This window comes from Fukomys damarensis, unplaced genomic scaffold (assembly GCF_012274545.1).
Source record: "Fukomys damarensis isolate Sample0158 unplaced genomic scaffold, DMR_v1.0_HiC HiC_scaffold_5, whole genome shotgun sequence".
NCBI lineage: Eukaryota > Metazoa > Chordata > Mammalia > Rodentia > Bathyergidae > Fukomys > Fukomys damarensis.
Window position 1 is genome coordinate 16898275 of NW_022900917.1, and position 12744 is coordinate 16911018.

The window sequence follows — 12744 nt, forward strand, 5'->3', positions numbered from 1 at the left end:
GCCTGCAGTGGGAGCATCACAAAGGCCTTCGTCATCACCTCCCTCAATCCTTGCCTCCAGAAGGAATCCCTGTGCCTGCTGCTCTCAGAATCTTTTTGGAGATAATCATGTTGCCGTTAGGAATAGTCACCATTTCTTCTCCTTATAAGGGGGCCAGCCACTCAGCTTTTGCAGACAGTGGTAAGGTGGATAGAGGACAAAGCCTGTCTCAGTGGATTTACAGTGGAGAGGACACAGAGAAGCTCCAAGGGGTAGAGGCAGGCCTGGGAGGGACAGGGACCCAAGCTAAGGAGCCCATTGGGAGCACTGGGGAGAGCAAGGTCTGAGCTTCAGAAAGCCCAAGTAGAGGAGGGGAGAAGCCAAGTTCATGAAAGTGGGGACACAAACAGGAGACAAACTGGGGAAAAGGGAATCTTATGAAGTTTTGCTGCACCTCATGAGTGCAATGCCTCCTTAGGTCTTCTCTCAGGAAGCAACAACAAATATTTACGTACCTTTTGCATTGTTTCTGGATGTAGGACTGAGGTTTTTGGTAAGGTCTTCTGCACTTGGCAAACACGGGGCCTGCCCCTGGAGGGGCTGCAGCCTCTTAGGCCTCCTACTTCCAGCCTCTTCTCTGGGAGGTGGACTCCCCCATCATCCCTGCCGGGCTCTTCACTGAATTTCCCGGAATGTCATGGGACAAGGCTAGAATAATTGAGAGAAATGTCATTAACCTTAGACCAACTTTACCACCAGGGAAAGGAGCAACATGAGGACGACATGGCTGCCAGCGTGGGGGCAGCTTCCTCCTTCCAGGGCCCCTCCAGCCTGGTCCTCACCTGCTTCAGTGTCTGACCATCTTTGTTTTCTTCCCTGAGTCCTTCTCAAAGCCCACAGTGTAGACAGAGTTTGAGACTGAGACACCCAGGAGCTCCCTCTCCGCCGGCCTCCTGAGGTATGTCCTCTCTCCCAATGTCTCTTCTCTCCTGCCAGTTTCCTCCTCTGGGTGATTGACAGCTGGATCATAGACCTCAGTCCCTCCTACTGGCTCCGCTCGGCCAGTGGGATGCTGAAACCAGGACAGCTCACCTCGAGGCTCTCGTGTGCTCGTGGAGTAGTGGCATCTCTGCAGCCATCTCCTGTAGCAACTGACAGGTAAAGATGAAGACGATGGAGAAAATGAAGGTAAGAGCGATGATGATGATGATGACGATGATACGATGATGATGGCGGTGGTTGATGTTGATGATGATGATAGCATTGGTGGTGATGGTGGTGGTGGTGATGGTGATGGTGGCGGTGGATGATGATGGAGATGGTGGTGGTGGTGATGAAGACGGTGATGATGGTGGTGGTGGTGGTGGTAAGTGGTAGCCAAACCACTGGCTCACATGTGTGCCATGGGTACAAAATGTTCCAATCCAAATGGGAGGAAAGGAGCTAAAGATGTAGGGAAGGTGTGATACGTAGGGGAAGAACAAAAAGGGAAAAGAAAAAAATGTGAGAGAATGAAAAGATGAAAATAAAGTGTTTGTAGATGGGGAGGGGAGGAGGGGGTGAAGGGAGGGCAGAGGTAAGGGGAAAAAAATGAGAATCAAGACTTGCCATGTAAAGGTACATGATCCCAACAATGAATGTAACTGTACTGTATCCCTAAATGTACCAATAAACTCAATTAAAAAAAAAATGTTCCAATCCAGCTCCTTTAGCCCTGTGTCCTTGGACACAACATTTACTTTCTCCATGCCTGGAGTTTCTCATCTTTAAACCTATGATAGCCCTTAATTCAAAAGATTATTGTAAGAATTTTAAAAAGCATTTAAGAGCCAAGGCCTGGCACAGAGGAGGACTTAAAATGCCAATCATGAATACTTATAACGTATTCACCCTGTTCTCTGCCTGCCTCTTGCCTTCAGTTGAATGATATTTTTATCTTCATTGTACTGATTGATGCCCATTCAGTAGGGTTTTTGGACTCAATTATGTCTCCCTGGTTCCAAAGTTTGCCCCTTGACTACCTGAAGGAGGTGCATGATTGATTAGTGTAGCCTGACTGCTATAACCAGGGGCTCAACATAATGGCTGTTTGAGAGGAGCCTCCCCTGGTGTGACTCCAGGACTAGGCTCTTCCCATTTAGAACTCTCCCAGTTTCTAGGGCCTGGGCTGGGAGGCAAGGGAAGAGAAAGAGTGTGGAGGTTAGCACGACATATTTCCAAGGCCAGGTGTGGAATCACTTGGCCAGAACTCAGTCATATGGTCCCATGTAGCCATGGGTGGGTGTTTCTGTCATAGAAAGGTGAAGGGAATCATGGGAATTGGGGCCGTCAGCATTCTCTGCTGCAAATGGGTGAGTGGAAGCTGGTGGACATCCTGGGCCAAGACGGGGGAAGAGTGCACAGCAAAAGCCCCAGTCCCTACTCTGAGCTGGAAGGTCTTCAGCCTGAAATGCAGGCCCAGAATGTGCTGCCACCCTCTGCACCCTGGGCTAGCACAGTGGCTGGGTTTTTTTTTCCTCTTTCCCCTCAGTGTTTTCCACTTAGTCACACCACATGTGTAAAAAGGCTTTGGTTTGGGTCCTGGACTAAAGCAGCAGGGAATTAGGCAGAAGACGTAATACAGGATATGAGGGAGGTCATCACAGGCGCTGATGCTAGGAACCAGATATGGGAGCTGCAGAGCAAGGGCACGCATGTGCCTGATGGCCAGATGCTCCATCCTGCACAGTGCTGGGCATGACTCTTAAGTGGTGCCGGTGGTGCTAAAAGGTGCTTGTCTGGATTGGGTAGTAATGTAGCGAGCAAGCCTTCAGGCTGTGACCAGGTGGAGCCCAGAGTGGGGGCTGGGAAAATCGATTGATATGGGGGAGGAGCAGCAGGGAGAGTTCTCAGGAGCGGGGGTGTAGGGGAGGCAGAAGCAAAAGGGGCAGAAGCACAAGGGCATCCCTTGAAAACTCTCACCTCCTCCCCTGACCACTCCTCTTTCTCTAGGTGGGAAACTGCCCTGTCCTTTGTCATGTCCAGCTGTCTATCTAGGCACACTCCCAGCTCCCGAACCTCCCCGGCTCAGAGGTGCTCACTGCTGCTGCCCCCGGCCCTCACCCTTCTGTGAAAGTGACATCCACCTACTCTTCTACCCATCCATCGCCCATCGATCTATCCACCCACCTAACCATCCCACACCCTGGATGCCTCTATGGGCTCCCGTTTCCATGGTTACTTCCAGGGCCTGAGTCTGCTCTGGGTTTGCTGAAAGATTCTCCAGCTTCTGGTTCTTCTCCATGATAGCTTTGCTGCTGGACCCAAAGCCTGACTTGCTTCTGGGGTCCCGTGTTCCTCAGAGCTCTTCCTGTCCACAGACCTGACATTCTTGCATGTTGGTTCATCAAGGCGATCAGCTTCTTGAATTTAAAATAAATCCCCAAACTCTGGGATTTGAACAGGGACCCATCAACCGCCATCGTGGAGGGTTTCTTGGGAGACAGCCACAATTAGCCAAGTCCCCGGATGTGGAGCAGCCCCTCGGAGGGAGGGAGAGAGGGAGGGTCTTTTATAATGATTACAGCAGCTATAATATTTACTATAGGCCAGGTGCTGTTGAAAGGATCGACATCTAGGAACAGGGTTAATCCACACAGCCACCCTGTCAATTCTGCACCATGAATATCTGAGGAGGAAACAGGCCCATAATGCTCAAGGGTCATGGTCAAGGCTACAGCGCTAACCATGCAGAGCTGGGACTCAAAGCCAAACAGGCTGGCTCAGAGCTGTATTCTTAAACACTGTGTTCAGAGCCTCTCTGCAGCCATTCCTCCCACCTAGGGGTCTGGAAGTTTCCCTGAGTCATTTTTTCAAGACAGGAGGTTCTTGATCATCTTGCCCTGCTCTGAGGGAGACAAGTGCCCGGTTTGTGAGAAGCCTCCCATTTCCACTTGGACCCACTTGGAAGCGACTGTCAGCTCCTCAGAAGACTGGGTGAGGCCCAGCTGCTTGCAGGATGAGCCAGGGCCCCTGTCCTTTGTCTGGGGACTGGAGAGCTTTTCCTGGGCAGAAGCAAAATACAGCTCGTCCTCAAAGGCCTGGAGGAGGAAGATGCAGCCCCATCAGAGAAACCCTCCAGCTGAGGGAAGACACAAGATGTTCCCCACGAGTGAAGGAAAACCAATTCACACTCTTTCCTGCAGCCAAAAAATTAAGCTAATTTTTCATTTCTCTGCTTACGTGCGACTCAACTAAACATAGGCCTCTAGGAATGCAAACAATGACTGGATTTTCTTAATTTAGGGCAGTTTTAATTAAATCTTGCTAAAATGATGGAGGCTCCAGATATTTTTACCATGATAGGAAGCTATGTGGTTTGAAAAGGGAGGTGAGGAGCAGGGTGCCAGAACTATCTCCACTCTGAATTGTCCTGCTCCGGACAGGCCTCCCCAAGCCAAGTTTGCAGATCTCCTGGGGGCGGGCTTGGTCCTTCTTAGGATTCCCATTTCCTTTGCTCCACTCTAGATCAAAGGAACTCAGTTTCCCTGCATTGCACTGATTCTTTTTTTAATTTTGTTTTTATTGAGTTTATTGGTACGTTTTAGGTATACAGTACAGTTACATTCATCATTGAGATCTTGGACCTTTACATGACAGGTCTTGGTTCTTATTTTTTCCCCTTGTCCCTGCCCTCCCTTCACCCCTCCTCCCTCCCCTATTGCATTGCTCTGATTCTAACTCGTTGGCCTGGAAAGAAAAATGTCCAAATGACTTCGTTAAAAGAGTTATAATTCCAAGATTGTTTTCAAGAAACATAATCTCCTTTTTACCATAAATTCATAGCATAAATATTAAGAAATTCAAATCCAAAGGGATCTCCTACTGCTTCCTGCTCACCTGTATCCACTTTGCCTCCTGCTCGGAACATGTGGGAGGACTATACTACCCTCCCTGACCCAAACTCAGAAGAACCTGGGCAATGAGCTGTGACTGGAGGTGGCACAGGGGCCATTCCTGTTAACCGCCAGTGTGCGAGTCCCCAGTGTTCCCTTCCTCTGCTGCGAAGTTTACATTGAGATGCAGGTCCTCAGGACCAAAGCAGTGTGAGACCCCGAGCAGCCCCACAGAGCCCAGTGGCCCCAGCCTCTCCCAGCTCTGAAGCTGATTTTGCGTGTGTGAGAGAAAAATGGGCTGGAATCTGCTACTGAGAGTTGGGGAGTCTCCATCAGAGTCTCTCTTCTCCTGACAAATGCAATAAATAATGAATCACTGCACAAAACACCACATTAATTTAATTATTTCATATTAGATTATTTTGGAATTTCAAAAATCATCTATCCGGTTTAATTTGGAATATGGAGAAGTTTGTTTTTGCTAAGTCTTAGAAAAATCATTGGAGAACATACGCAACTTATTACAGCAAAATGCATATGTCAGCCGAATGGCTTTGGAATTGTCACACCGACAGGGTAAGGGTAACTGCACCCTGCAAAAGCAGTGGTCAGAATGAGAGGGAGATTACACCTCCCAGGGAATCGTGGGTGCAGATGGGATCAGGAGTGGAAGACACAGACTTTTAGAGGGGATAGCGGTTAAGTAGTTGAGAAGAAGGTGAACAGTGTCTAAAGAAGAATTTGAAGAAACTTCTGTATGATGTGTTGCCCCTCATTATGAAGAAAACCCATTATTCTCATTATGAGAAAACCCTCATTATGAAGTAGTTGTTGAGGGAATGCAAATTCCTATGGTAAACAAGTGTATTAGGATTCAAACCTGGGAGAAGTTTATTCTCTTATTCACATAGAGTCCAAAATATTTGCTCTAAATTGAAGGGCAGCCCTCCTACAAGTGGTGATTCAGAGAACTGGGCTCTTTTCTGTCTTCAGTATATCCTACCTCTGTCGTGGGTCTCATCAACAATGAGCCAGGAGCAGGGGAAAGAGGAGGGAGATGGAAGGAGGCTGCGTTCATAGCTTAGGTCTACAAATGGTACACATTCTATCCCCTGACATTTCAGTGGTCAGAACTCAATCACATGACCACTCCTAATGGCAAGAGAGGCTGGGAAATGTGATCTAGCTGCATAGTTGGGGTGGGGAGCAGAATTAAGACTACATGAAAAGCTAGCCAGTTTATGTCACAGATGCTCCCCATTCTTTCTAAATTGAACTTAGGAGTGCTCCAGAATATAACCCCTTGCTGAAAGAGCCACAAGCCAATTTGTGCAGATTACATATGGGGGCTGGTGATGGAATTTTGCCTAAGGCACAGACTTCTGTCTTTTAGATTAATGTAACTGTCATACACCAGTATCACCAATATACCCTTTGGGATTGTCAAAGTGGATTTTAATACAAAGAAATGTAAATGAATCAGATAAAAGCACTGAATAACATATAAAGCCTGAGAGAAATGATAGAAACTACTCTGACATCAAGATTACTGTTTTATAGAAGAATATGACTTTCAGGACAGGGCATAAAAATTACTATTATGTAGAAGAATATGGTTTTTAGCTCCCAGTACCATACAGAAACCTGAATGAATGCAGAGCCCTGTGAAGTGGTTAAATGAAAGATACCTACAAAAACACTTATAAATTTGGTATGAGCATTTAATCCATCCTCACAGACACCCAACTCTGTTTAAGAAATAGGGGCCTTTTATTAAGGAGTAAGTCAATGATAAGCACACTTGGATTAGTTCAGGTGGTTGTTATTCTCTAGCTGGCCAGGAGAGGGGCAGCTGCTGTGAGGTTTCAATCAAGTTGGCTTAGAAAGTGTTTATACAAGCTCATCACTACTAGAAATGCAAGAAATCCACAGGAAGTTCCAGAGAAAAGGACTTTGAGTTGCCTTAGTGGTTCTATCAGAAGATTTTAGAGAAAAGGCCACAAGATCCTAAGCAGTGCAAATTATTTGCCACTCTCAAACCACCAGATGTATGATTTAATGGCTGCTGGCCTTACTGTCCTAGAGGGAGTAGAGGGTGGCTAGGATGTATACAGTGAATCCACAACTAGGAATCTGTCACCGGAGAAAACATCTTCTTGTGTTGCTGTAAGAGGAACTGCTATAGCAAGGCATCCCTGAGACAGCAGTCAAAGCTAGCCTGAATAATGAGAAGCTCTTGGATCAATCCTTGTGGGAGAAGGATCAGCAACTTTTGGTGAAGAGTGGCTGAGTAGTTGAGATCTGGTTTCAAACTGAATGGGCCTCCTGAATTTCCTCTGCTGGTACAGCTAGTCAAGATTGAGAAACAAAGAGAAGAAATTTGGAACCCTCTACTAGCAAGACTGGAGTTCAAATTAGGCCAGCCAGAGTGGTTTTGGGGGCCCAGTGCACCTCAACCTGAGGAACAAGATGGATTGGGCAGAAGTTTCCCTGGTCCCACACAGAAGACACTCTACGTCAAGCTCAGGTCTTAGGATGAAGACAGTAATCTCTGATATGTTCTTAGAAAGTGTCCTGAGAGGTGATATTAGTCACACTGCAAGGGACTTCTCAGTCTCCTACATGAGCGAGTCAATATCACTTCTAGTCTGCCCTGAACTTTGGAGTAAGTGACATGTCAACTGATTTGCAAGAACCAACATTTTCGCTTATAACTAAGGAAATAAGACAGTCTATGCAGACTCTGGAGGAAGAGACTGGGTGGGTGGGCCCAGCGGCTAATAATGGAATAGGGGCAGCACAAGATGAAGAGGCAGCATGGCCACCATGTCTCCAGACTCTACAGGAGGAGAGGAAAGGAGTGCATGGCTCATGTCTAGCTGTCCCCCGCAACAAAGCCTCATGCAGTCACATGTGAGGCTTTTTTAGAGATGGCTGGATCTAGATTGTGTGATGCTGGGATTGGTTCATGGCCCAATGATAGGATTAAGGGTGCTAAGGGTGAGAGCACTTACCTGCTCTAAGCAGGGGTAGCCAGGGTTAAATATAAGGAAGAAAAAGAAGGCTAGGGTCACTTGCTTGCCACTTGCTTACTGCCTTCTGCCTTCCATGAACTCTTTTTCCTCTGTGATCTATCTCTGCCATGCCACCCTGCCTTGAGCCAGCCAATTATGTACTGAAACTTCTATGAACTGTAAGTCAAAATAAACTTTTCCTCCCTTTTTTAAAAAAATTAATTTTATTGGTACATTTTAGGTATACAATATAATAACATCCATCATTGGAGATTTGTACCTTTATATAACATATCTTGATTCTTATTTTTCCCATTCCCCCACCCTCCCTTCAACCCCTCTCTATATGTAAAGATTGTTTCCATTTTTTCATGTTAATTACATTCCCTTCTTTCCTTTCCCCTGCCCCTCCCACTTCCCCTTCCCCTTTGCATCTTTTCTTCCTATTTCATATTGCCTATTATACTGTTTTTTTTGTTTTGTTTTGTTTTGTTTGTACCAGAGTTCAAACTCAGGATTTTGTGTTTGCAAGGCATGTGGTGGCACCACTGAGCTAAATCCTCAGCCCACCTATTACTCATTTTGATAAATCTTTCCTCCTTTAACTCTGGGTGTTGCATATTTTGTCTCAGTAACAAGAAAAGTAGCTAAGACAAGGAGGAAGTCTGAGTTAAACAAGAAGATGAGTTGGATGTGAGGAGAGGACTCATTGGTCATAAGTCGACACTTACTTGTATTTTGATTGTCCCTGCATACTTTGGAAAGGGAGTTAGCCAATTTGTTGGCTCTAGAAAAGTTGTAATAAGATGAAACACTTTATGACAATGAATTCAAAACATAGCTTGGTGGCTTCTCATTAGAGCAATGAAAAATTTTTTTGCCACTTCATAGACAACCCATCTGTCAATCTCTATTCCTCAAGGATCTAAGAGTTGAATGTTTGTTTCCTACACAAGAGCTAGGAGGGCCATAAGGACACTCAAACTTACATTGGTTACTCTTATAAGCACGTACAAATGAACACGACTGGTTGAAAATACAGCAGTGCCTCCTTTTCTGTGGGGCATATTCTAAGATCCCTAATGGATTTCTGAAATCCAGGGCAGTAGTGAGCTCTAAAGACATTATAGGTCTCCTATATTCCATGTAACATTGCCACACAGTACCAGAGTTAACTTGTCTTTCCATGTTTTATGCCCTTGTGTCTCTTTTACATTTACTACTCTTGCACTTCAGGAAGATTATTAAATAAAACAAAGGTCACTTGGACACAAGCATTGCAAAACTATGACCATTGAATGGAGAAGCCCACTAAGTGACTGATGGGTACAGGTAGCGTAGACAGAGTAGATACACTGGACAAAACAATGATTCACATTGTAGGTGTGAAGAAGCAGGATTTTTGACACTCAGTTTAAAACTCATAATGGTTTGTTTCTGGAACTTTTTCCATATGCTATTTTCAGACCACCATTGACTATGGGTAAATGAAACACAGCAAGTAAAACTGAAGCTAATGGGGAATTACTATCAGCTTTATCTAAATATTGAAACCACTTGGTCAAACTTTCTGGGGTGATAGTGGATGCTCTCTTAGTATATAATTCATGGTAATGATGAAATGTGGTTGTAACAAATCCAGTGGTGAAATTTATGTTCCTAGTTTTAGGAGCTGGAGATATACAAAGGCCTGTTGATCTGAGGGTAAGTTATCAAGTTAAAATAAACACTTAGAATCCCACTCCCCGACTTTCTTCCTTCTCCTAGCACCTGTGGCATCTGTGAATGGTCTTGCTGCAGTAGACACACGAATGTGTGTGTATGTGTGCGCCTGTGTGAGGGAACACTTGCTAGAGGTGGAGTTAGAAGAGGGATGACAGATAAGGCCTCAACACAGTCATACGATGAACACCTTTAATACTATTAATTCATTTGCATAGATCAGCAGCAGGGAGAGGAGAGCAAGAGACAGGATGTGCATGCTTCCATCAACCATATCACTCAGTGAGTGGCAATTTAATCATTCATATATTTATTTATCCATATACACTCCCATTCATACCTGCATATCTAATTCTCCCCCCTCAAAAAAAAAAAACATTTGAAGTAGCTGAAATGCATTCTCACTCATTCTTCATCCTTTAATTTATTCAACAAAATTCATTAATGCCTTATCATGTGTTCAGGAAAACATAGTCAGTCCACCATATCCATGAGTTCTACATCCTCAGATGCAACTAACTATGGACTTAAAATTTTTGAAAAAAACTATTGTATCTGTACTGAACATCTACAGACATTTTTATTATCATTATTCCATCTATAATATCATATAATTACTATTTACACAGCATTTATATTGTATTAAGTGGTATAAGTAACCTAGAGATGGCTTAAAGTATACTGGAGGATATGTGTAGGCTATATGCAAATAGGACATCCTTTTCTATAAGAGGCCTGAGCATTCCTGGATTTCAGTATCTTAAGGGGATCTGAAAGCAATGGCCTGCAGATGTTGAGGGATAACTACAGCTTTGAGTGAGACAGACAGGTACAGAGTGACAGAACTACCTGGGATCGCCCTCCCAAAGGTGATTCTATACCTCTGTCACATTGCTTCTGGGAGGTTAGGAAGGTAAAATGTAACATGTAGTCATCTTCACGCATGCTTCACGGGGGAAGGAGGCAGGCAGAAGCTTTGGTGTTTCAGCTGCTCCTTGGCCTGTGAGCTCTCCCAGTTCTGAGCTGAACAGAGTTTGAGTCAGAGATCTCCTTCTAAAATCTTCCAAACCCTTTCTAGCTAGCTGCCTGGTTTTTAATGCAATAACCACCAAGATATTCCATTATCTTTAGATCAGTGGTTTTTAAGTTTTCCCCTTTCTAACAGCCCAAATTATAAATAATGTGGAAAAACATTAGGAAACACAAATGCAGAGAAAATAAGTAAGGCTGATCCAATGACCTTATATCCTAAACTAAATCTGATCATTGGGCCTCTGACCTGGCTAACTCTTTCTTCTTGGATATGTGGCACACTCTGGCTAAAGAAAGTACCACTGAGGGTGCTTGAGGTGCATGGCTTTCACCCATCATCTATTCTGGCCAGAAGACATTTGGCTCTGAGATCGCAGACAGCTGAGGATGAGTCAGAAGGGACTTAAGGGCAGTACAAGGCCCCAGAGCCAGGTTGACCATGTTTTTCAAGCCTTAAAATTGAAACACATGGTTTGGCACATGGGTTTACAATAGGATAGAAAATCTGGACTTAGAAAAGTCACATCACAGGACGTTATGGCTGAGTCCAGAGTAGGGTTTGGAGGCAAGTTGTGGGTTGGGTAGACTGAGGTCCATGTGGAACCCTGAGCACCTGTTTCCACGAAGCGGAGGCTCTGGCCATTGTTGGCTGGAGAGCATGGAAAGAGTGGGTGGTAGAATTGCCTGGGAAAGAAGAGAAGAAGAGGCTAAAGGAGGAGGGGATGGCAGTGTCAGTTCCTTAGAGGCTTCCCAATATAGACAGAGAGGTTCAGATGGCCAAAGGGGTGGTTCTCATAAGAAACTTGATGACAACTTTCTGGGTGTGAGCAGGGCTGTTTTGGGGCTCAAGGACAAAACATGGGTGATGCCATTCTTTTCCCTTTGCATGGAACCAACACTGCTGTCACGTATCCTAAGATGCTGACACCTCCCTCTCACCCAAATAATCAGCATTCTTCAGAGGGTGTTAGCACCAGTGGATTCCCAGAAAGTTTCAGCTGAGCAACAGGCCATAAAGCTTAGTAGACAACTTAGGGAAAAGAGGAGGATAAGGGGAGGAACTCTTGGTTGTTGATGTTGTCAGACTTTACCAAGGGAGATTGTGCTGAAGAAATGGTACACATCCACACAGCAGCAGGGACATTTCCTTCCAAACCCAAAACTAGGTCACATGGGTGACATGGTTGGATAATAGGATAGAGCATCTAAATTCAGAACAGGCCCAGGAAAAGTGCCAAAGCAGTGTCAGATTAACTGGATTGAAGGTTTAATTTGATTAGATCCTAAACTTTGCATATGTGTGCTTATTTATCCAGCTTATTGTCTAAGCAAAACAGGAATCCTCAGTCAACTTCATAAAATCAGCAGGAGTGGTGCCAGCCAGAGGCTTTGGATTTGTGTGTGTGTGTGTGTGTGTGTGTGTGTGTGTGATTGAACATATTGAGGAGGCTGTGACAGTGAGACCTATTTAGAATACAAATGATTGCTGAAACTCCTTTAGAGGCTTAAAAAATATATTTTAATCTTTGAGTCTACTCCGAAGTCCAGCAGAGTATTCATGAATAAATTGTTGTGCCTTTGATTCAACCGAAATTGGGCAGACTTGCTGAATTAATGAACCTTTCTCTTCTTCTGGTCCTCCTCATGGCTGTGGCAGTGTGCATTTCTGCTAGTTTTGTGAAGTGCAGATGAAGTATAATTTTCCAAAAATTGATCTGTTCTGCATCACTACATTTTAGCTATTTGCATTCTTATGCCAGAATCAAATCTAACTTATTATTATTTTTGTGTTTATAATCCTTTAATTGTCATGATACTTGACAAAGCAATTCACAAACATTATTTAACTCCATCTTTACTGTAACACTGAGGGCTAAGCAGAGTGAGAATGACCATCTGGGCCTCCACCTCCAAATTGCCCGACTTTTCCATGTGGTAAACTGAGGCTCAGAAAGGTTGCATGATGCCCTGGCTAGGAAGAAGAGAGCTGTGGAGGCAGAAATGGAAGCCAGGGCGAGTGACTCTGCCCATCTAGAGCTCTGGCCTCTCCAAGCCAGAACTTGTCTTCATGGTGAGTGAGGTGGGCTTGTTCATCTTTACTCTGCAGCTTATTCTGAGGGTGG